At 59.0% G+C, this 24288-nt stretch overlaps 1 protein-coding gene across 2 annotated transcripts in view; it reads left to right on the forward strand.

Annotated features, from left to right (window-relative positions):
- SHANK2 (SH3 and multiple ankyrin repeat domains 2) overlaps nucleotides 1-24288 on the forward strand; it is a 509587-nt gene that overhangs the window by 213292 nt on the left and 272007 nt on the right. The gene's annotated exons all lie outside the window — the stretch shown is intronic.

Here is a 24288-nt window from a genome sequence, read left to right on the forward strand (position 1 = left end):
CTGTCCATCATCCATCCATCCATCCATCCATCCACCCATCATCCATCTGTCCGTCCATCCATCCATCCACCCATCATCCATCCATCCATCCACCCATCATCCATCCATCCATCCACCCATCATCCATCCGTCTATCCACCCATCCATCCATCCATCCATCATCCAGCCATTATCTGCCTATCCATTCTTCCATCCACTCATCCCCCAATTCTTCATTTTTCATTCCCTCCCTCCCTCCCTCCCTCCCTCCCTCCCTCCCTTCCTTCTTCCTCTCATCCACCCATCCATCTGTGCATTCATTCCATACTTGCTGCAAGCTTACCACATGCCAGATCCTGTGCTCGATACTGAGGATGTGCCATGTACACAGAAGGCAGACTTCCTGCTAGTTATTCTTCCCCTTCTGTCTCCTATGAGGTTGAGGGCTGAGATTTGAACCAGGGAGTTCCTTCACTCTTGCTTTTGTTACCACTGTGCCCACACCCAGGGGAGCAACATGATAAGCCCTGGGTTCTCTGGCTGTTCAGGGACCAGTGCTCTCTACCCAGAGTGGCTGTTTTCTGCATCCGCTGAGCTCACTTGCCTCTTCTGGCCAGGCTTAATTTGATCCACAAATGAGATGTCAAATAGATGATTTCCCAGACCTTTTTAACTACTGAAATATTCCTGGTAATCAGAATGTTCTGCTCATCCTGCCAGTAAATCAGTGTGGCACATGTGTGGGGCTTACAGGGAGACGGAAAGAGGAGCCTGCAGGATGAGGGCACTCAGGGTTTTGTTGGCCAGTCCCACAGGCTGCGTGTTCTGAGGGCCGGCCAGGCACTGTGCTTGCTGCCAGGGCCACAAGGATGCACCCGATGCAGTCCCGTCCTGGGCCTCTCAGGGGTGCCCAGCAAAAGGCCCACTGAGCCTGTGTCCATAGAAGGAGGGGCTGTGGAGACACAGGTGGTGGAGGAATTCTGCCCTGGTAGGTACTGTGTACTTGGGACTGCCTTGCGGGGCGGTAAGGTACACCTCCAATATCACGGGTCCTCACGAGGGTCAGTACAAGCCCAGTTGTTAGAAATGCGCCTGACCCACCACAGTGCTCAGCACACATTACTGTGCTCTTGCCATCATCACTCACGGGGGTCTGGGATTGTCCGCAGCTGGAGGAGTTGGGGACAGGCCCTAGGTGGTGGTGTCCTTTGGCCCTGGCTGGTCTGGGGATCAGGTAGGACTGTTGAGCATGAGGTTGGGGGTGGCACAATAGGCAGATGGGCAGGGCCAGGCCTGAACGGCCTTGGGGTCCCTCCAGGCAGAGGGAGTCATGGAAGATTTCCAACAGATGCCCTCTTGGGAGCCTTCATTTGCAGGGACTCTGACCTCGGTTGGATGAGGGGAGGAGAAGCTGACTGAAGGAAGAGGTGTGCAGAGGTTGTTTGCATGGTTGAGCGGACAGGAGCTGAGCGAGGGGCACAGGGGCCAGAGGGGAGCGCCCTGCAATCCTCCGTGATCGGGGTGGGCTGCGGCTCGGGACTCCTCAGTTGTCCCAGCTCCCACACCTGGTAGCATGCAGAACCACCGCCCCACCTAGTCACTGAGACACGGTCCTGTGGGCTTCCAGTACCTGCCTGCTTCCCCCGAGCTGCCCGTGTGCCCGCAGTTTGGATCAGGGAGGAGGACTGAGCAGGGCAAGCCGCTTTTGCTAATCCCTCATGATGCAGCTGGTGGTGAGCGGTCGAGCCCACGGTGCAGACAGCTGGGGCCACAGGAGCACCTGTTGGCTTCCGGCCTGATGGCCATTCTTTCTCTGCGACGGGTCACCGGGAGCATCCAGACTTCTGGGACAGCAAGACATATAGGGCTGGGTTCTGCCAAACCAAAACTGAGTGGCCTACGCTCGGGCCCCCCGTGAGGTGGGACACCCCATGCAGGAGGCAGGGCCGATGGGCCAGGGGTGGGGCTCTTGGGGTCCCGCAGCTTTGCTGTCTGCGCACCTGCTCCCAGCCAAGGGCGTTCCTCTGGGCTCTCTATGCGGGAGCGCCGAGGCTTTCCCAGCTTGACCGTTCTGTGGTTATGGGCCTGTGGTTGACCCCTCTGGGGTGTGAGTGGATCCGTTCAGCACACTTCCTCAGCTCCCTTCCCGGAAGGGGCCTTGCCTCACCTGTGCCTGAGCCATGACCTTGGTCTGTGCCCTGCCTCCCTTCAGCCCGCCAGGAGTGTGCCCACCCGGGGTGCAAGGCTGGATCTGGGCCCCTGAGAGCCAGCTCAGTCCTCTGTCTGAGCTCGCTTGACGCTTGCTGGGGGGCTCGTCTGGGTAGCTGTGGTGGCCACAGTAAAAAGCCACCAAGCTTTCTAGAACCACGAACTGGTCACCACCTTCTCTTGGGTGGACTCACCGGGATTTTTGTCAACATTCTTGGGAATGGTAAAAAGTGCTTTTGGGCCTTTATATCATTTCGCTTTTTATCAAAAAATAGATCATTCATTTATTATTTATTTCATGTTTCCTAACAGAGAGGTAATGTTTGATCTTCACAGAAATTACACCAAAGCAGTTGACAATGTGCACACATAGGAAAATTGCCCAAACCCCCATCCCTCCGAGGCAACCAAGCAGTGTGAACCCTTGAGATGTGTCCTTCCCGGGATATTTCTCTGGGTTGAATCGTGCCCCCCACCCCCACCCCCAAATTCACGTCCACCCAGAACCTCTGAACGTGACCTTATTTGGAAATAGGGACTTTGCAATTTAATTAGTTCTGTTGCAATTAGGTCAGACTGGATTAGGACGGGCCCTAAATCCGATGGCCGGCGTCTTTATAGAAAAGGCGGGGCAGCTTGCAGGCACAGAGACCCACAGATACGCAGAAGGAAGACAGGACGGAGGCTGGAGGGACAGGCCACAGCCCAGGGACACTGAGGCCCCGGCAGCTGGTAAAGGCAGGAAGGACGGTCCCCCAGAGGCCCTGGAGGGAGCAGGGCCCTGGGATGCCAGTTTGCTCCTCTGGCTTCCTCCATTTCTGCTGATCAGGGAGGCCCAGGGTGTGGTGATTTGTCGTGGCCACCCCTGAGACTAATTCAGGGGTCACTAATCCAGAGAGGACATGCTCCTGCCTTCTGCTCCGTGGTCACTGGGGCTGCAGTGTGCCTGGGGTGGGGGCTCTGGAGGCAGACATCTCCAGAGTCAAGTCCCAGGTGGAGCTGTGTGACCTTGGGTGTGTTGCTTGACTTCTCTGAGCCCGCCTGGCCACATGAGTATCAGTCTCCTGACGCCGTCGTGAGGATTCCAGGAGACAGGGAGGCCATTCTGACACCTGATGTAACATGCACGGAGTTTAGGGACATAATGCTGAGTGAAATAAGCAGACACTAAATGACAGATACTGTATGATTCTACTCACGAGGCCCCTGGAGTCGCGTTGAGACGAGAGAGTAGGGTGATGGGCGCCGGGGGAGGGATGGGGGTCGGTGACTCAGGGGGACAGAGAGTGGACACTGGGCACCGGGGCCGGGGGAGGGATGGGGGTCGGTGACTCGGGGACAGAGAGTGGACGGTGGGCTCCGGGGCTGGGGGAAGGATGAGGGTCAGTGTCTCAGGGGGACAGTTTCCATTTGTGACTGTGGACAGTTCTAGAGACGGATGGTGGGATGGCTGCACAGCAGTGTGAATGTGCCTAGTACCCCTGAGCTGTGCATTGAGCTAAAACAGCAAATTTTATGTTATGTGCATTTACCACAATTAAAAATAATTTCTTTAAAAAAGAAGATGACGTGGGGGAACATCACTGAAGACTCAATAAATGGCAGCTGTCTCTGAGTTTGGCATGCCGTTTCCGTTGTATTGTTCGCTGGGGCTCCTTCTCATGGCAGGGAAGCCTAGTAGGAATATCCAGCACCAGGGAACAGCCCGGAATAGCTGATGTGTGTCTTAGCACCTCATCCTCACACGGTGGGTGCTTGTGGTTCCCGTTTGATGGAGGACGACCCCGAGCACAGAGGTGTGGTTGCTTACCCAGGTTATGCTGCCGTGGACCCCGTGGTCCGCCCGAGCCCAGGCCCCTCACTCCCTGGCGGGCCTGCCTCCGCCTCTGGCCCCCTCGGGGAGAGCGACCTCGCTGTCCTGTGCAGATGGCTCGAGTGGGGTGACCGTGGGTCTGCTCACCACGCAGGAGCGCCGGGCCCAGGCTGTTTGCGGCACGGACCATCCCCGGCCGCCCCACAGCCACCCCGTGCACACAGCTCAGGCCTCCGGGGACTTGCCATCAACCCCCCGAGCGGGATCTGCAAGTCGGAAGGCCTGAGTGTCTGTGTGGCCCCAGGCCCCTGTGCCCAGCCGCTGTCCCAGAGTCAGGGTTTGCGCTCCTGGTGGTCTCGAGGTGGCTGGGTCGGGCTTCCACCGGGGGATGAGACTGGGGCTGTGATTCTGAACATGAGGTCTGACCCCAGGTGTTACCGCGGGTGGCCTGTGCACGATGGCCTGCACGTGCACATCACTTCCTCAGCCTTTCGGCACTGTGAACACACACACGTGCTGGGTTCTAGTGCATTCTATGGCTGCCCTGTAAAACACAGCTGTGGGGGGCAAATCCCATTGGAAACGCTGCCTGCTTTAGTTTCTTTTTGGACCCTCGGGATGCATTTTAGAATGTTGAAGGTCCTGGTAAGTCCTGCAATAAAGGAGCCCCCTAAGTTTGCATGATCTAGCATTTCTCAAGCTCGACTGTACAATCTGCCTCCAGAGCCCGGTGGGACGCACTTTGGGAAAGCGACACCGAATCAACCCCGGGGCCGCTAGAGGACAGCTTGCCAGGCAGGGGCCACTTTCTCCTGCAGGGGTGCTCGGAGAGGGGGCCACTTTCACACCCCCAGCCCCCAAATTCCCGGCGGCTCCCAGGCAGATGCTCTTACCCATCCTGTAACACACATTTTGATAAAATAGCAACGAGTCGGCATTTCAAGTCAGGAGATTTCATGTAGAAATCCAGGGTTCTGGCTTCTTTTTTAGGAAGTAGTAATAATACCGCGGTAGCTAAGGGCCTCGGGGAGAAACGGCCGTCCTGGGAGAGTCGCCCTCTTTCTGGTTCGTGGGCTATAAGTGAAGAGCAGGGGGCCTCACACACTTTACAGCCGCTGAAAGTGGACGAGTAGCCACCCCTACCCCAGCGCCATGAGGAGCCCAGACCCCCTGCTGGCCGGGTCCCCTAGCCCGCCCTGCCTCCCAGTCCCTAAATCCTGCTCTACCCTTACCCAGCTTTGGTCCGTGCCTTCCTGTGGGCTCTGGGCTGGCTCTCGGGGTTTGGAGGCTCCCCGCCCAGGCAGAGCCAAGTCAGTCCATCCCTCTGAAGGCTACAGGTATGTCTGTGTGGCATCAAGGCTCCAGCCTTGAACCCAGGGCTGTGAGTGGATGAACTGGGATTTGGGGCTTAGGAGTGGACCCGGGGCGGCTACTGCTATATGCTCCAAGATGCCCGGGCAGGCTTTAGGGCCAGTCCGTCCCCTTACCAGGGCCCTTTGGTGGGGCGGGGGGCCGTCCCCTCCCTCCTTGGTGGATGATCTAGAAGCCAGGCATGCCCCCTCCCCCCCCGCATTTTTAACACAGCAGCTCCTGGGATGGACGCTGGGATTCATGGCGTTGCTTTCTTGCCCCGTGTGACAAGGCCACATTTGGGGGACCCCATTGTCATAATGGTGCTGACAGATGTGGCCATCACCATGCCAAGTCAGCAGGAGGGACGGCCTCCCGTAGGGCGCCCTGACTCGGCAGGACCACACAGCTGAGGCCTAGAGCAAAGGCCTGTGCTGTGGTCTCCCCAAGACCCTTCCAGGACCCTGCGCTGGTGGGGACCCTTCCTCCCGCATGAGTGCCTCCTGCACCCCCCTTATCCATAAAACGAAGGGTCCCACCGTCTTGTTCTCCCCCTCATTGCAGAGAAGTGAGACCTGGCCGGATGGCAGAGTGTTCTTATGTGAATACAGATAAATCCCCAAGGAATATCATGTGCCCTGAGCGCGTCCTCTGAGCCAAGGCCTGCCCTAGAGCCTCCACGTCTGATTACCCTGTTCAGTGCTCACGGCACTGGCCGGGGGGCGGGCCCTCCAGGGGCCAGAGAGTGCTGGTTTAAATTAGAATGCAGACTCCAGAGCCTCGGCCTGCATCTGTGGCCTTGGGTGGGTTACTGAACCTCTCTGAGCTGAAGTCGCCTCCGTGGTCTCGTGGGATGGGAGTACGACTCCTTGTGGGGCCGGTGCGGCAGTCAGACACGCTGCCCCGCGTGCGGGCTTGCTGAAGGAGGGCCTCCCGCCCAGCCGGTCGGTGTTGGCCAGCGTCCTCTTGCTGTTGTCACTGTTCACAGATGAGCATCCTGAGGCCCTGGGGCTGCCCTTGGCCACACATTTTCCCAGGGAGACGGGGACCAGTCACAGCACCTCCCTTTCCTGCCTCACTGTGTGCCACATGTTGTCTGACTTCGGGGAGCCAGGGACAAACGCTGGCGGGTTGTGTCCAGCGTCACCTCGCACGGTGTCCATCTTCAGCTGCAAACCAGTGGGTTGTGTGTTTCCTCTCTCATTACGGCAGGTGCCTGTTCATTCGCTGAGGCCCTCGTCCAAGTCCTCATTTCATGGGGCTTCTCTGTCTTCTGTCACATACCTCCTGTTTGTCACGGGACGTGTTTCATGGGTCCCCCCTCCGTCCCGCCTCTGTCCTTGTTGGTGGTGGAGGGCGCGATACCCACCCCTCCCGGCACCCCGCCTCTGTCCTCGTTGGAGGCTCCTGCCGCGGGGCGGGAGAGCGTCCCCGCACTGGCTCGGAGGTCTGGAGGGGGCTGCCGTAGCGGAGGCGAGCTCTCCGCCCCCACGAGGAGGAGCCGTTCTGGCTTTGATGGGTCTTGAGTGGAATTGTATCCCCTCGGATAATCCACTCGCTGCATAAGCACTCTTACGAGCATGCTGATATTCTCGCTTTTCTAAACGTATTGTTCCCTGGTTGAAACACATTTTCCTTCTTTCTCACTCCAGAAAAGAATTTTTTTCTTTTAAGGAAAAAAAAAAAAAACCTGGTTGCAATTGCCTGGTTGTATAAACAGGTATTCCTCTAAGGGGGAAAAGCAATTTGCGAAATATGTGTTAAGAGCCCTAGACACGTCCAGAACTTGTGACCCGGCAGGTCCACTGCCGGGAATAGAAACCGAGGAATGATCCGGGAGAAGGAAGGTAGCACGTGTGCGGAGATGTTTGCGGCGGCGTTACTTAGGAAAGTCAGAACCGGACCCCGCCTCCGCCGCTCTAAGGAACGCGTCCCCGTCAAGAGCAAGACCACATGTCCTGTCGCCGATTCCCGAGGGTGTCCCGAATCCCGTGACACAGGGGGTGGCCGGCCAGGTTGGGAAGTGTGCGTGACACCTGAAACGGTCTCCTCGTTGGGAAGGTTGGCCGCGGGGGCTAGGCCGAGTGTTTGGGGAGAGGCACTTTCGTCCCCCAGATGGAAAACTACATGACGGCTTCTGGTATGAATGGCATGGCGGTAACTCCGAACAGCTCGAGTTTTATTCAAGGGAGTGCTCTGCCGACCCAGTTAGGAAATAGGACGTGGCTGGGTTTTTTTAAACCGAGCATTCATGAGTCCAGCCAGTGCTGTGGAGGCACCTCCAATGATCGGGACGATGGTGGTAGAAGATTCTGTCTGTGCAGAGACACGAGCGAGGGCCGGCAGTGGGCGCTGCTGGCTTGGGGCTGCGGTGCCTTCCTGGGAGAGCTCAGGGGTCCTTAGGGAAGCCGCGGGGAGGATGAAGGTGGACCAGCCATTCATCCAAGATGGTGGAGTTTGTAGGCCCGGGTGCAGTGCCAGGGAAATCTGAACTCCACAGGCGCACGCCGGGGCAGCCGGAGAGGTTCTGCTGAGAAGCCTGGACTCATGGGCCCCTGTGAGGATTTGTGGAGGCTGTTTTCTGCCCGGGCTTCTGGAACAAACCCCACAGACAGGGCTCACGCAGCCGACACTCACCGTCTCCCGGTCCTGGAGGCTGGAAGCACACAGGGGTGTAGGCCCAGGGCGCCTGTGCCGCATGCAGCCGCCCGTGCGGATGCGATGCCGACCCTCTGAGTCATACTAGGACATCAGGGGAAGATCACCAGCCTGGCCAGCCCCTCAGAGCCTGCACAGTAGAGGGGGTCATGCTAGCTGGCGGGAAGCTTCCAGAACCGTGGCTGCCCCTCTCCACCCACCCCTGGGCCTTTTGCATAATTGCTCGGTCAGAGGCAGACAAAGTGACCGTGTGACTCAGTGCGTGGTGACTGTCCCCCTTCGACACTGGGGCTCTCCCCATGTCTCACCATCCCAGACACAGGTAAACAAGGCTCCACACCCAGATCTGGTCCTGGGGTTTCAGGTGTGAGTCACTGACCCTCCCCCTGGGGGCCTCTCTTGTGCCTGCACGCCCAGGCCAAGGACTCCTCTAAAGATGTTCCCTGGGGGGAGAGAAGTGCCCTCCTGCTGTGCATTCGGAGAGCATCCCCTTGTGGCACCTTTCTCTCAAACGTGAGCTCCTGGGCTGGTTGCTGATTAGCCAGGGGACTTCGTCCTGTCTTCTTGTCCAGTGCCCCGGTCCTGGCTGGGGGCTGGATCCCAGGCCAGGGTCTGAGGCTCGGGCGAGGGTTGCAGGGAGGAACCTGGGCCATCTGGTGCACCTCTGGGCAGCGGGAGCCCTGCTTGCTGTCCCCGTGAGTCTCAAGATGGCCCTCCTGCAATTTTCAGACAGGACTGCTTCCCTGAGAATGAAATGAGCCCTTAGCTGCCCAGAGGAGCCAGCTTCTGTAAAGCAGAGGCCCGTGTGCCTCGGAATTTTGGACTCTGCTCAGCAAGGTGTGCAGAAGTGCCCAAGGGCTCGCGCTCGCTGGCGCCGGGGCTGCAGTCCCTCCCCTCCTGCCTGCCTCTCTCGAGCTGAAGGGGCCCCTGAAAGGGCCAAGTGCAGAGGGCGCCACCAGAGCCTCGCTTACAGGCTCAGAGAGGTCATGCACCTGTTCAGGGTTGCACAGCCAGACCTCGACGCAGACTAAACCAGGACTGGCGGGTTGCAGGGCCCTTGTGGTAACCATGTGGCCTCGGGGCTCCATGGCTCGCATTTTGGCCACCTCGGGCTCCCCCACAGTGTGTCTGGAAGGTCTCGTGGGTGGCCCCGGCTGCCCCCCATGCAGGACAGCGCTTCCCCCCACAGTGGCTTTGTCTTCCCAGCTTGTGTTTAGTCCCAAGTCAAGTGAAGGCAGGAAGGGATGAGAGAGAGTTTCAGGTCTTCCGGACAGAAGCTGCTGCCGGAGATGGGCCAGCGCCACGCAAGCCATCCAGGGTGACCTGCACATTCCTGCCGCCACGCTTGTCCATCCGTGGCCTCTGTGCGGGCGGGCTGCAGAGCAGAGCGCAGAGAGGCAGGCGGGGTCCCAGCCCGGCCTGCAGGGGCCCCAGCGTCATGGGGGAGACAGGCAGATCGTGCTTACATGCCGCAGGGACGGTGCCGGGCCAGGAGGAGCACAGGGGACACATGAGGGCCACTCCTGAGGGCAGACGGCCATCACCTCTGGGGCTGAAGCATAGTTTGGGCCGGTGCAGGCTCAGGGATGGCTGTCTGGGCTGTGACAGCAGCAGAGATCTGACCCGACTTGGCTGGGTCGGGCTGAAGCGTGGAAAGGCGTGTAAGAAGCTGCCCCATGCGTGGGCTGGACACCACGGAGGAGGAGCGCAACGGCACAGACCCTCCCGGGCCACGCAGACCCCGACTCTGTGGGGGCTGGTGCAGACACCCAGGGCAGGGCTGGAATTCCAGGTCCTTCTGCAGGGCTCGGGGTGTGGGGTCAGCTGCCGGGTCAGTGACGGCACAAGGGCAGACGCCGCGGTTTCCGGGCCGGCCCACCTCTGGCTGGTGCATGACCTCAGGCAAGGTCCTGATCCGCTTTGGGCCCCAGGGTGCTCCAGTGCCTAGCGAGGGCGGGAGTTGGCGCCTGCTGTGCTGTGCACACGAGACAGACGGACATTACCTCCTACATCACGTGCTGCTGTGGTCATTCCACGTTTATTCCTAGACTCCATGGCTTTTCTGCATCTCCGAGCAAGAGCAGAGTGAGCCAGGGTGTTTGCGAGGTCCCAGGGAAGCTTGCTCAAATCCCTTGGCCTGCGGTGGGCTGACCTGCGTCTCAAAAGTGCCCCAGTTCCCGGGGGTCGAGTGCGACCCTGGTGAGAGCCCGTGGCCCTCTCCTCAGGAGCCTGTCCAGGAGGCCCTGCATCTGTAGGCACCAGCCTCCCCGTGTGGCCCCCCAGCCTTAGCTCTGTCCCCTCTGCCTGGACCAACCCCACCCTCATGGCTGAGGTTCCAGGAGCCCTGGTGGGCTGCCCTCCTGTGCTCTCCCATCTGGAGGAACCATAGAGGGAGAGACGGACCTCCTCACTCTCCACTTCTTGTACCAGTGATGTTAATGCCCCTGAAGTCCTGCTGGTCAGCCCTGGGGGCCCTCTGCTCCTCTCAGACAAGGGTATTCCTCATTGCAGACAAGGTCCTTGGATTTTTCACCAGGGGAAATATTAGCGGGCTTTCCACTTGGCTCCCTACTTGACATATGGGGAAACTGAGGCCCAGGGAGGCAGGGACTCACAGCCGAGCAGAGGTAGGATGGGGACCCACAGACACCCGAGTCAGCCTGTTCACTCAGCATCCCCTACCCTCAGCCATGCCTTGTGCTGGGCTCCCAGGTGAGTATCCACCCTCCACCCACGGGTCGGGGCACCTCTGGCTGGCTGGGATCCTGAGGTGATACGACAGCGAGGCCAGCAGTGCCCTGGAGTGGCAGGCCTGGGGGAGCAAGCTCCAGGACCTCTCAGAGTCTCAGCCTCCATGTCTGTAAGACGGGCGTGAATGCCACCACCTCACTGGGCCGTAGAGAGAAGGACACGTGGAACGGGCCGGGCGGTGGCTGGGCGCTCAGCCACGGGAAGCCACGGTGATGGCGCTGGGGTTCACGTCCAAGGAACGACCACGCTGCCTCTGTCCTCAGAGCCCCTCGCTCTGTTCATCTCGGATTGCTCGTGCCCTCACCCATGTCGGGAAGCCGCCAGGGGTCTGTGCCCTCTCCGCCCTGTGTCCCTGGCTACTCACCTGCTGGCCAGCCCACGCAGGGTCTGCCGTCCCCTCCTCCCGGCTCCCCTGCCCTTTGGGGTTGGGTTCTTCCTGGATTTGGGGTTTTCCTGATGATGGTGCCTAATAGGAACTATGCTGCCAGCTCAGCCCTGGAAGGAATTCATCTGAAGGTTAAATCAGTCACCAAGGCTTAATTAGTTCCTAAAATACAAACCTGCAGCAGGATCTGCTCACGAGGCAATGAACCAGGTGGGGACTGACCTGCCGCTCAGCACTGTTACCGGCGCTTCCCTTTCCAGGGCATCCTGGCACCTTTGCAAGTGCCCACCAGGTAGCATCTTGATCTAAAAGGTGGGAACCTGCCTTTGCACCTGCCATGCCTGCTGGAGGTACTCAAAATTCACAAAAGGCAGGTTCTGGGGTGTTGAAGTAAACTGTCTCAGGGTCTGCGAGGCCTCCCAGGCGAGCTATAAGGACACCGTGGTGTCAGAAACTGTTGTTTGCCCCAGGCCTCTCTGCGGACATGGTCGGTGGCCAAGACCCCCAAGCCTCCTCACCCTGGGCCTCTCTCTGCTTTGACACACGCCCTGTCTCCCCGCTGAGCACGGCTTCTACCTGCAGACGTGGAGATCAGGCACTCACTACTAGATACTGTGTGTGTGTGCAGGTGTGCGATTGAGGGGAGCACTTCTTTGCTTAATACATGTTTACGAGCCCATGACTTCTGTCTTCCAATAACGGCAGGGTGGCTCATGTCACACGTACCGTCCTGCTGATAACAGGGGCAAACTCTGGACAACATAGCAACTACGGTTTGTAGGCTTTGGCGGGAAACCAAAGGCAGACAGAATTTGGGACCCTCGACGAAAGAGTTGCCGGATGAAATACGTATTGATGAGGGATCCCCCTGACAGAAAGTGAGTTGAGTTGAGAGTTCAGTGGTTATGGTCAGGGTCAGGGCTGCCTGAATGGCTGGAAATAGAGGGTAGAAATCCTAGAAAGGGAAAAGCCCAAGGTCTGCATATAAACTCCCCCTCAAATCCTGGACTGATTTCTGAACTAGCATGTGCAGGATGAGAGTCCAGGGGTCCTGGTGGAACACAGCAGCTTAAATCTCAGACAGCTGAGGGGAGACTTCCGTCGTTCCCCCATGAGAGAGACAAGTGTTAAGTTGAGCCTTGCCTCTGCAGTCCAGTCCCTCGTGTCCAGAGCAGTCGGTTGTGACGGACACAGGGGCCCTGCAGACAGCACCTGCCTCAGTGGCTCATGGGGAAGCCAGCAAGCGCAGTGGACGCATCGGTCCCTGGGCTCCCCCGCGGCTCAAACCCACTGGGTCCTCCGTGGAAAGTACTTTCCTTTGCACCTGGGACTCCGCAGATGTTCACGTCTGTGGACACTGGGCTCTGTCGGCTCTAACTCCCTTCAGGGTGGGTGCTCAGACCCGGAGAGGCGAGGTGATGTGCCAGAGGTCACAGGCAGTAGGGGGCAGACACAGGACACAGTCCTGACTCCCCAAACCCATGCTTTGCTGCACCTGGTGGTGCTCCAGGAGGCAGGTGTGGTCCGCACCTCTCCCCCTTAAGAACTAAGAGCCAGACTTCCCGTGGGCCCCATGTGGGTGAGCCGGCCCTCTGTGAATGTGCCAGCCTGCTGCCCCCGAGGGCTTGCCTCTAGCCTCCGGAACTTGGGGCACCTTACTCCACAGTGGGACACCGAGCAGAGCTCCTACCTGAGTCCTGGGGAGTCCCTCCTTCACCCTACTGGGCCCGCCTGTAGGGGAGGGAAGTTGGCAGGCAGCCCACATCTGTGGGGCCCTCTCAGACACCTCGTGAGCCCAGCGTGGCGGGGCTTAGCCTCCCCACATTACAGATGGGGAAACTGAGTCTCACCTTGAGTCAGAGGCTGACCCAGGACTCAGCTCAGACTCCGTCATTTGGTAACACGTCAGGAAGAAGGAGCCAGTCAGTCAGTTCCTGCAGAAAGGGGGTGGCCCAGCCCAGTGACACGGGTGACAGTGGCGTTTCTGATTGGTGCTGATGGGGAGTGGCATATTCCCTGAAGACTTTGAGATTTGCACCAGAGCCTCCGGACGTCCTGCCCTTCCGGGGGCGGGGGGCATTCTAGAGTCATTCTTGGGGATCAGGGCTGGGTCTGAGTGACGGGGGCAGGGCAGCAGCTGTGCCAGGGTCTTCAGAGGTGGAGGTGCGGATACCAGGTTCCTGCACTGTGCTCGCACACCCATCCATCTGGTCAGCCAGCAGCCTCCCCGAGCTGCCCCAGGGACTCAGAGATGTGCCCGGGCCTCTCCCAGGGAGCCCTGCAGAGGAGGAAGGTGGTCCCACAGTGTAGCAGGTGCTGGCTCAGTCCCAAGAGCTCGCCTGGTGAGCATGGGCACAGTGGATGGGTGCAGGGGCGCAGGGGACGCTGCGCTGCATCTGGGAACAGGTGGGGACTGAGGGTGAGTCTGTTGAACAGACAGGGCTGAGTGGACGCAGGTGGCTTGCCTCAGGACTCTGAGCCTCAGTTTCCCCTGAAAGAGGCTCAGAAGGGCCACCTAGGAGACTTATGCTGCCCTTGCCCCCACGCTTCCTGATCAGAGCAGTTTGCTGGGCACCTGATTGTAGGGCTCGGTGGTGAAGGCCGAGCTGCATAGAGGGAGGGTGGTCCTTCCACCGTGCTCCTTGGGGACCCCTCCCTCTGTGGTCAGCCCCCAGTTCAACACCCCCAAGCCCTTCTCCCTGCCCCCTGTGACCTTAGCCCGAGTCACTGTGTCAGGAAAATGGTGAGTAGCACCTGCTGGGTGCCTGATTCCAGACACCGCGGGCGCAGAGCTTGACCCATCCTCGGGAAGAGACCCGGACCCTGTGGGGCTTCGGAGAACCCTGCGTCGGGTGCCCTTCACCCAGATTATCCACGGGGCTCAATGGATCCTCCAGGAGCTCAGCTTCCCTCAATGGCCCTGGCTGCCAGGAATGTTGCAAATGCTGCAGACACCTACATCTTTGTTCAAAGATAACCCCGCATTATTGCCGAGATGCCTTTTTATATCTTGCGTTATTTATAAAAGTATGATTCATTTAACCATTATTGTGAGATGGAGAAAGGTTGCAGTTATCTAAAGCTACGCGGGAAGGAAGCAGGGTCTGCTGTTTGGGGTGAGGTGGTGGTGGGCAGGAAGATCCGGGTGCAGCCCACAACCTTCCAGACCTGCTGCCTCCCTGCTCCGGGCTTGGCCGCACACTCTTGCTTTCAGCATTCAGTTTTAGCTTCTGTAAGATAAAATGCTGGGTGTGGCTGGTGGGCCACTGAGACCCTCTGGAGTTTTGTTTTCTTCCTCTCAGTGCCCCATGGGCCCCCTCTCTGAGGAGAGGTTAGAGTCACCTCCGTGAGTTTGTATTAAGGAGAAATAGACTCAGTTCCTCCCTCTGTTTACCCAGCGCCGTGTCCATGCCAGCCTGCTCTCCCTTCTCCCCACCCTCACAAATAGGAGGTGAGGACAGGCCACTTGAAAAGAGAAGGGAAACAGGCACCATCTGGAATTTCAGGGTCTTGGAGAATTCGCGCCTGAGCCCCAGCCTCGTCAGCTCTTATCAGCCGGGGTCTCGGCAGCAAGCAAGGGACCCATCCGACTTGTTGACGCACGAAAGGAAGGTCCCAGCACACCAAGGAGGCCGGCCCGGTGTCCGGCTGCCCCTGGCTGCTCTGGGGAGCTGTCACCTCCCCGACAGGATGCTCGTCCACACCCGCCAGCTCCATCCTCCTGAATCAGAGCTCTGTGCCGTGCATGTGGTTGCCTCCAGCCCCAGCAGCAGGGAAGGCTGACGGAATGAGCCAAGGCTCCCCACAGCCCACCAGGCAGGCAGGACTCCAGGTGGGGATGGGCAGACACGCCAAGGACGTTGAGGACACCAGCTTGACCGAAGTCCGGTGCACCTGTCCTGCGGGGGCAGGTGAATGTGGTCCTGGAGCTCTGCGGGGCAGGCCTCCTCCAGGGCCCAGGGGCCTCCGAGGGGTGGGGGCGGCGGGGGCCAGGACGGGACAGAGAAGTGAGATGGCTTCAGGCCCAGGGCGCTTCAGCACAACTGAAGAGGCCAGCCTGGTGAACCTGGAAAAGTGCCTCGGGATGCTCAGAACAAAATAGGAGCCGGGAGTCACCACCTCTCTCTCTGTTGGTTCATTCATGCATCTGTTCATTCACATCCGGAGCTGTAGGGAGCTCCTCCGGTTTGCAGGGTGACGAGGGAGCTGGGCATCGAACCTGCATTCGGGGAGCTTGAAGACCCTGAGGAGGGGTCTCTCCGTGGCTGGATCAGGGCTCCTTACAGACACGTGGCAGGGCTGGGGTGGAGAGAAGGCCTTGCTCTCCGCTGGCAGATTTTTGAAGTTAAATGCATTCATTTAGTGACCGCCGACAATCATGAAGTCCAGGCACTGTCACAAATATTGCGTGGCTTTATCCTCACGACCGTCCTGGGAGGGGGCACCATTCACACCCCATTTGACAGGTAAGAGGTGACTTTTCCGGGGCCGCAGAGCTGGGAAGTGGTTGGGCTGGGCCTTGTCCCCGGAAGGTCAGCACCATTCCCCCCGCCCAGCCCTTGCACTTCAAATGTGAGCTCAGCTGATCACAGCCAGTGCAGGGAACGAGAAGGGTTATTCCCACCTACAGATGGGGAAACTGAGGCCAGGAGCGCCTAGCCAGCCCATGGCCACTGAGGAAGTAAGATGCAGAGCTAGCCCCTACGTCAGACGGCTGGGGTTCCACGTCTGGCGTCAGACCACGGCCGGGGGGCGGGGCGGCGCGGGCTGATCGTGGGCACCAGACGGGCACCTTTGCCAAAACCCACCGGTGCACAGACTCTTCATGAGGCATGTCCTCCCTGCCAGGGCTTCAGAGCGCCTTGAGATGTTCTGATGTATGAAGAGCCTTTTTTTTATATGAGAAATGGAATTATTTTCAGCCTGTTGTCAGGCAGTTGTCAAAAGACACAGCAAATAAAGGGTGCAAGCGGGAGTGTTTGGGAGGGTGGATCAGAGCTCGAGGCAGGTTTGTGGGGCGCCGAGGCTGAAGCCGGGCAGGGCCCATGCGGAGGGAGGGCTGGGGGCTGCACAGGGCTGGCTTTGGGGGGTTATTTATTGTTTATTTACGTATTTATTATTTTGTTTTTCTTACCAAGGGGCTAGCACCGGAATAGGGCTGGGTGGGACACGCTGGTGGCTGAAGTGCCAGGCTAGGAGGCTGACAGCCGGGGTTCATTTTGGGGTGATTCTCTTCCACCTGGAAGGGGTATGGAAGGGCCTCCATCTGATTTTCCCATGCTTTTTCATCCATCCATGGACATCAAACGTGCCCTACTCAAAAGACTCACTTGCCATCTGGGGTGGGTGGGCGAGCAGGTGGATGGAGTCACCACATAGCATCCGGACTTCCTCTGCCTGCCACCGGCCTCACCCCAGCCATCTTGGGGAGTCTGGGCTGTGACATCTGCAAGCCTACGGCCTTGGGGCAGGGGAGTCTGACCCCCGTCCGTGGACATCGCTCAGCTCATCCAGGGAGCCCGGCTGGAGTCGGGGAGCCTGATGGGGCCTCCGCAAGAAGGTTCCAGCTCTCTGAGACCCATCCTGGGATCTCTGGAAGCCTCGGGGAGAAATGGGTGTTCAAATTTCGTCCTCCACCTTTGTCTCCATGTTTATCTTGGTCCAGCCACTCAGGTGTCCTCCAGTGGCTTGTCCGGGACATGGAGACAGTGTGAGCGGATTCCTGGGCACTCTGCAGCAGACCTCCCTCCTCCCCAGCTGCCCCAGCTTTCCAGAGAGGCCGGTGTCAGCGCTGGGTGCCGTGGCCTTGTGGTTTGAGCGTGAAGGGCGGGATGTCTGTCTGTCTGTCTTCTGAGGGCAGGCTGACGTGGACAAGCATGTGTCTGGCAGCAGGAATGCTCTGTGCTCGTGATGTGCGGGCCCTGCAGCCCTGGGTCACGGTGGGAGGGTCCAGACCCAAAGCACAACCACCTGATGGGATTCCTGCAGGACACCTCCTCTCCCAGCCTCGCAGGCAGGCGGGCTTCAGCTGCGCATGTGCATAAAAGACAGCACATTGATGCTGGTGTCACAGGTGGCCCAGCGCATCGATCTCCAGTAACGGTTTGCACAGAAAAGCACGGCCCAGAGCGCAGAGTGGAAAATGCCCCCGAGGAGACACCTGGCTGTGTGTCTTTCGGGGTAAAATCTGTGCTTTTAGTGCCACACCTTTCCCTTCCAGCTGGTATGTGCCAGGCATAAGCCTGTCACTGTGGGAAGGGACAGGAGACTCGTACATGTGGGCCCAGCACTGGCATTCACCTCCGTGGTGGGGAGGCCGCAGCCTGTGTCTGAGAGTGAGAACCTCCGTACTCAGGTAGTGAGCTCCCTGTCGCTGGAGGTATTCAAGGAGAGCATGCCTGCCAGTGGGGAGGAGGCCTCAGATGGGCCAGGTGGGTGGGGTCAGGAGGCGGGACTTCCGTGGGGCAGAGCCCAGGGTACACGGCAGGCCTGCACATGAGTCCAACAGAGTGACCGTTCCTAGTTTCCGTGAATGTTTTACTCAGATGCCCAGCAGCGCATTAAAGGACGTGTGCAGAAAGGAATCCTGTGGCTGAGGGGTGTTTCCTGCAGTTCCTCAAATCCTAGTATGTGCAGAGTCTGGTCTTATTCCCCTAACCGGCCCCCCGTGCAGCCCGAGAGGGAGTCTGGGGATCTTTTCTGTCCTGTTTGCTGCTGCATCCGTCCGTGGCTTGCACAGAGCCTGCGGCTCACCAGTCCAGGTGGGGTGGGGGGTGGACATGGCGTGGAGAGCCTGGCGGCCCCTCTGCCTCCAGCTGGCGGCCTGTGTCCTTGTCATAGGCTTCTGGGCCTCGTCTTGGCAAGGCTCCTTTCTCGGCACCAGCCCCAGGGCCCCGCCGATCCCCGACTCTGCTCCGGCTTGCGGGCAAGTGCACTGGGAGGAGCGGTTGCACCATATGCAAGCAACGGGGAGGCTCTGCTGGGGCTTCCCCGTCTGGGCCACGTGTAAGTGCTGTCTGGGGATCTCCTGCTCCCCAGCACAGGGAAAGGGCTCCGTCTTGTTCCCTGCCTTCTCGAGGGAGAAAAGAGGCGGGGTCTTCACAGGCGTGCCCCAGGAAGCCACTCCTTCCCCACGCCCTTCGTCCAAGGTCAACAGCAGGGGCACAGAGGATGTCTCCAGAGGCAGCAGTGGCCTTTGGCGAGGTGCCACCCCCACCAAACCTGGCACACACCCCTCCCCTCTGTGGCTGGCACTGAGGGTTGGTGAGGGAACTTGGCTCAGGATGAGGCTCCGTGCTTCTGGGAGGGTATCGACCAGAGACAGATGGAGGAGGGTTGAGCAGCGCCGAGCCTCCCACTCTCCCAGAGGGTTCCCTGCGCTTTGGCGAGCTCTCAGGGCTCACGCGGCAGGGCCCAGCCTCTGCAGAGGGCCTCCCTCACTGCCGTCCCTGTGGCCTCCCGTCCCGGCCAGGGCGGGCACCTGGCCTGTGGCCAGCCCAGCTCCAATGTATCAGGGCACCGCCACCTTGCAGACCCCAGCACCTCTGCCCTGGGCGGGGGCGCGGGCACGGCACTGGTCTCCCCGAGTGGAAGCTGCTGGGTCCTTGTTGGTGACACCCTACACCTGAGGGAGATGCATCCAGAAACTGTTCAGCCTTCTGCCCCCCAAGGACATGCATCGTGAGAGCAAGTCGGTGGGGTCTCTGGTGATAAAATGTGCCAGCAGCAGATGCGTTTCTTAGGGCACATCTCAGAAACGGCTTGCGCTCTGTCGTGTGGAGTTACCACCCGGCGTGGTGGGGCAAGGGGGTCACCTAGGACTGAGTTTGGTTGCAGCTGAGTGATTTGGTGTGCTGTGGGTGTTCAGTGGGAGACGATGCTTAAATGAGCAGCTGCTTTAGGACCTGGGCCCTGGTTGTCCTTTCCCGAGGCATGGACAGGCCGCTGGGCCAGGCATCTGGCCCCTTAGGCTGTCCTTCCAAGGCAGATGCCTGCCACCCCTAATGCTGCCATTTTTGTCGACCCGAAGTATGTCGACCACATGGAATTCCACTGACACATTCCCGTTGCTTTTTCCTCATCCTGTCTCATCATCTCTCTCTCTCTTTTTAATTTCGGAAGCAGTTCTCTTGGCAACAGAGAAAACGCACACTTAATTACTGCCGAGCAGCAGGTGCATCGGGCGATGGAACCAGCTCCCTGGGATGCTCCATTTCATTTTCGGGAAGCCCTCTGTCCTTGTCTAGAAACAGCCCCGTGTACCCGCCGCAGAGCCCGCAAGCCTGCGGCCCCTTCTCTGGGCGCTCCTCAGATAGGACTTTCCTGGAGTCTCCCAGACTTCTCTCGGGGTGGAAATGCTCGGGACGCGTGCAAAGGGGCTCTGAAGACACTCGTTCTGATCCGCCGCCTGGAATCAGGGCGAACCAGGGCTCGGGGGCAGTTTGTGCTCTCTCTCTTTAAAAAAAGAAAGGGAAGGGGGGGGTAGGAAATCCTGTTTCCTCCAGGGTAATTACCACGATGGGGTGAGACGGAGAAGGAATATGTACTTGTGTCTGATTCCTTGCAACGGAAATCTGGGTCACGCTCAGCAATTCCAGAATGCCGGCGAGGGCTGCCCAGTTCATGTGGGTCTGGTTTGGTGAGGTTTATCTGGAACTGGGTGTTTCGTCTTGACTCGCTCACCGCATCTGCTAGCGGACAAACAAACGGCGTTAGAGAAAACTTGGCTTTTTCTTTAAAAATACCATTCGGAAAGCACGGGGCGTTCTATTTAGCGCCCGGCGCATCCGAGCAGAGGCAGCCAGAGCAGAGCCTGAGTTGGCTCAGACGGCTGGGGCTCCGGTTCGCGGATGCCTCCGGGGTTCCCCGGCCGCGGGCTCGAGGACGCCTGACTCGTGCTCGCCCTCCTCCCGGATGCACTGATCACAAAAGCAGAGTAGCACTGCTCACATGACGGGTGCCGGCAGAGGCAGCAGGGCTTGAGATCAGCCCCAGTCTACGCACGGTTGGTTCCCAGCTGACAGACAGAATATGGGGTGGGCTTTGTCACCAGCACGCTGGGTCTGGCATGCCCAGCTATGCTCGGAAGCACGCAGTGCCCAGACGCCCGCCGCCGCCGCCGCTCCCCGGGTCCGAGCCGCTCCAGCGCCGAGGAGCCGGGCAGCCCCCCTCTCCTTCCTCCCATCCGAGAAGGTTATATAATGAGCGGACTGCTGCCAAAGTCGGAGGGAAAATGAAGTCTTTGTTAAATGCCTTCACCAAGAAGGAAGGTAAGGAAGAGCTGTCGGGAGCACGGTGCATGGGAATGGCCATTTCTGACTGATGCTCTGGGGGAGCGGGGGACTCCGGTCCCTCCCAAAATTGCTGGTTGTCCCTTCTCACATGGAAGGGAATAATGACTTCGGGTGCGCCCTCGGGCTTTGTTGTAGTTGGTCTGGGATTCTAACCCACTCGAAGGTGCGGTTTTATTTCACGGTCCTCTCAAGTCCCCAGCCCCTTGCACATTGCATTCCGGAATGTGCCTCCATGGTGACCGTGCCGGAGGGCACGTTGGGAACTAAGTCCTAGGGAAAATAAAGGAAGTTTTGCCTCGGTCTGCCTGCTTCCCGGAGGCTGCGGAGCACCTGCTCGGGAGCAAGGAAGGTCAGGACACGTTGCTGGCCGCGCCGGCTCAGGGCGGACGCTCTCCGAGCCACTCCTTGGCTCTCGTTGGCCGTCCCCTGGTGGCATTTTCCTGGAGTGGATGCAGATGCGGCGTGGCAGACTCTGAGAGTGCATAGGGTTTTTGTCATACCTTGTGTGATCTCTATTGTGGAAAAATAATATATGTATAAATAAATACATGGAAGACAGCTAAGAAAATATCCACCCACTTAGAGTTTGCAGATTGCCTGAAAGAAGGAAACAGTTGGGTGGAATATTAATCATTTTCAGACAGGAAAAGAGTTATTTTTACCCTTTTCGCCAAAAAAAAAAAAAAAATCAACATTTCCATGGATGGCTCCAGTTACTTTGTCAGTCAGAGAACTCTTGCTTTATGAAATCGGGTTTATGGAGACGTGACTTTGGAGGAATTAGGAAGGTGCTTGCCAGCCCAAGCCATAAAATAAACACGGAAGAAATTTCCAATTACCTTACATGGGGAATTAATTTAACGTGAGTCCTGGTAATTAAGCGAGCTAATTATCATTTGAATGCTCACCCTAACGTTACCTCTGTGATCCCGGGTCGGTACCCCACCTGATCCTCAGAGCAGGGGCAGGGCTCCCCCATCCCTTGATCTTCCCAGGGCAGTAGTCCTGAATCCCCACCACTGCACAGGCCCCCCCGCTCAGAAAGCCGGCTTCAGCCCGCGTCTTGGGAATTTATATAAAGAACAGCCTTTGTCCACACTCATTTTCTTGTGTTATTAACCCAGATTCATCTTCTGGTACTTCAGTTTTGGGAACCTGTGCACAGCAGGGAAATGTTAGTTCGTTCGGTGTCCGTTCTGTTCTTTCATAGACCTTTCTCCCCTCCTGAGTCTGTCTGAGGCATCGGCAGGACTCCCCACCCCCAATTTCTGTTAAGGGCATTAGTCCTTTACAGCTCTATCGGTCAGAAAAAGAGACCCAGCTGTCTCGTCAGGGAGGCTCGGCAGGAGTTCATGTCACTGAATGCACGCGTGTCCTTATTTGGGAGCGTCCCTGTGGAGCTGGGGTGTCCCCTCCCCACGGGTACCGTGAGCCCTGGCCTCTCCTCAGATGCGGGTGATGGGGGCGGGGAGGATGGTCCAGGAGGCCCAGGGCCCCGTCTGCCTTCCTGCTTAATGTGTCTGCTAGCGGGGTTGGCTTTCCTGCTGTGATTCGGTTCTCCAGCCGACTGTCTGTGTGCATGGAAGGTCTCCACCCTGTAGGGCTGTGCAGCCATTTGCCCTCTGTGAGGTCTCTCAGTCCCCCCCATCATCAGGCAGGTGTCACCTCACCCCAAAGCACCCACCCGCAGGTGCATTTTTCACACCACAAAGGATTTAGCGCTCAGTCCTTGCAGGGGTCATTCTGGCCTCCCATCTGCCCAGAGGGAGTGACTGATGGGGTTCTCCCTCACGACCAGCAACATGCAAACTCAGGGATATTCCCCAAAGTAGGGTTTTTCTAGCAGGTGCGGCCAGGCCTTGCTGATTCCCCAGTGGGCTGAGCCCCTTGAGAGGGCAGCCTCTTGCCAGGGCTCCACGGAGGACACCACCGGCCTTTCCCTTCGCCGCCTCTCTCCCAGCCGGGCTGGCCCTGGTGAGTTCGTGTCCTTTGAGGAATTCAGAGCAGGATGCCAGCCGCTGCTGAAGAGCCCTGGCTGTGTCCAGGGAGGCTTCCCAGAGGGAGCAGGTCAGGATGGGCACAGGCTGCCTTGGGTAAAAAATAGGACCTCCGACATGTCCATTCCAGAATCTCACCAACTGCTCGGAACGTGGATTCCCAGCGCGCGTCCTGAGCCCCGTGCCGTTTCTGCGTGGCTTCTCTGGGTTGGCTCCATCTCTGCCTTCCCAGGACTTCCCTGGATCCTGGCAAGGCAGTGAGGGGGTGCGCTGGGTCACAGCTGCCTCAGTGGAGCTCCGCCAGCGACCTCTGTCCCCCAGCACTCTCTTTGCCAGCGCTGCCTCCCCGTTGGCTCGCCTGTGCCTCCGGGATCTCTGCCCGCACTACTCTGTCCCTGATGCACTCTGCTCCCAGCGTGGTCATGGGCCAGTGCCAAGGGTTGATGGGGGGCCCAGGCTCCGGGAAGGGTGCACCTGTCCTTCGCTTTCATGAAGTGCTTCACTGCAGCCTTTGACCTTGGGCAGTGGGGATGGTGGACTACCCGTGATGTTCTTCTCCGAGACACTAGGACTCCCACTCCAGCCCAGCTCACCCAGGAGGGTGCGTGCTTTCTGCTGCCCTGTAGTGCTGGTCTGGCCTCGGGCAGCACGGACTCGAGAGCTCGCTCGCTCGCTCAGCCTCATTCCGGAGCATGCAGATCCCATGGTGAGCGGGAAGCTGCCTGGCGGTCAGGCGCTTGAAGGAAGCCCACGTCCCTTACTTCCAGGGGCATCGGCACGTTCTCCGGCAGCCTGGAGGGCTACCGTTCTTGACATGCGTCTTCTGAGAAAGGACACTTTCTATTTCTGGCTCCAGCCCTCGGAGCAGCCTGGAGTGGATGCAGTGTGGATACCTCACGGTCCCCACGGGCAGTGTCCTCATTCTGAGTCCCTGGGCTCGCGAACTCGGCAGAGTGAGGGCCTCGCCTGTGGTCTAGAACTTAGAAGACAGATGAGGCGTGCTCACGCCTTCCTGTTGCGTGCTGTTGGGCCCCGGTTTGATGGGTGGGGAAAACAGCATGCTTGGTCCTGAGGCAGACCACCGCTGAAGGGTACTCGGAGGGCCTTGTGCATGCCCTGGGGCAGCAGTGACAAAGCCCCAGAGATGGGGTGGCTCACACAGTGGGACGCACTGTCCCCTGGCCCCGGAGGCCGACACCTGAGATGCAGGCGCGGGCAGGGCAGGGTCCCCCTGAGGCCTCGCTCCTCGTGTGTGGACGACCCTGCTCTCCCTGGGTCCTCACGGGGTCGTCCCTCCATGCAGGTCTGTGCCCCGATCCCCTCTTCCTGTAAGGACCCCAGTCACACCAGATCAGAGCCCGGTGACCCCGTGTTGCCTTGATCACCTGTGTAAAGGCCCCAGCTCCAGATATGGTCTCAGGCACCAAGGATTAGGGCTCCGACACATGAATTTCAGGGGGACCTGGTCCAGCCCCTACCAGGGGCCAACGTCAGGTGGCGGCGAGGGGGAACTTTGTGTCCCGACCACGTCGTGAGGCCCTCACACGTGTCTTGGCTGCTGAAGGATCAGGTGCTGGTCCAGATGGAAGGCGGACCCCGAGCCCCTTCCATCTCAAACATTCGCTTGAGCCTCCATGAAATGGAGACGTTCTCAGTGTCCACCTTGTCTCTGCTTCTGTGTCGGGGTGGGCTTTGCACACATGGCAGGCCCTGCACACGCAGCAGGCCCTGCACACACAGGGGGCTCTGCACACAGAGTGGGCCCTGCACACGCAGGGGTTCTGCACACGCAGGGGCTCTGCACACGCAGGGGCTCTGCACACACGGCAGGCCCTGCACACGCATCGGGCTCTG

Source organism: Callorhinus ursinus, unplaced genomic scaffold, assembly GCF_003265705.2.
Source record: "Callorhinus ursinus isolate GAN/ISIS: 27379988/994484 unplaced genomic scaffold, GSC_fseal_2.0 scaffold51, whole genome shotgun sequence".
Classification (NCBI taxonomy): Eukaryota; Metazoa; Chordata; class Mammalia; order Carnivora; family Otariidae; genus Callorhinus; species Callorhinus ursinus.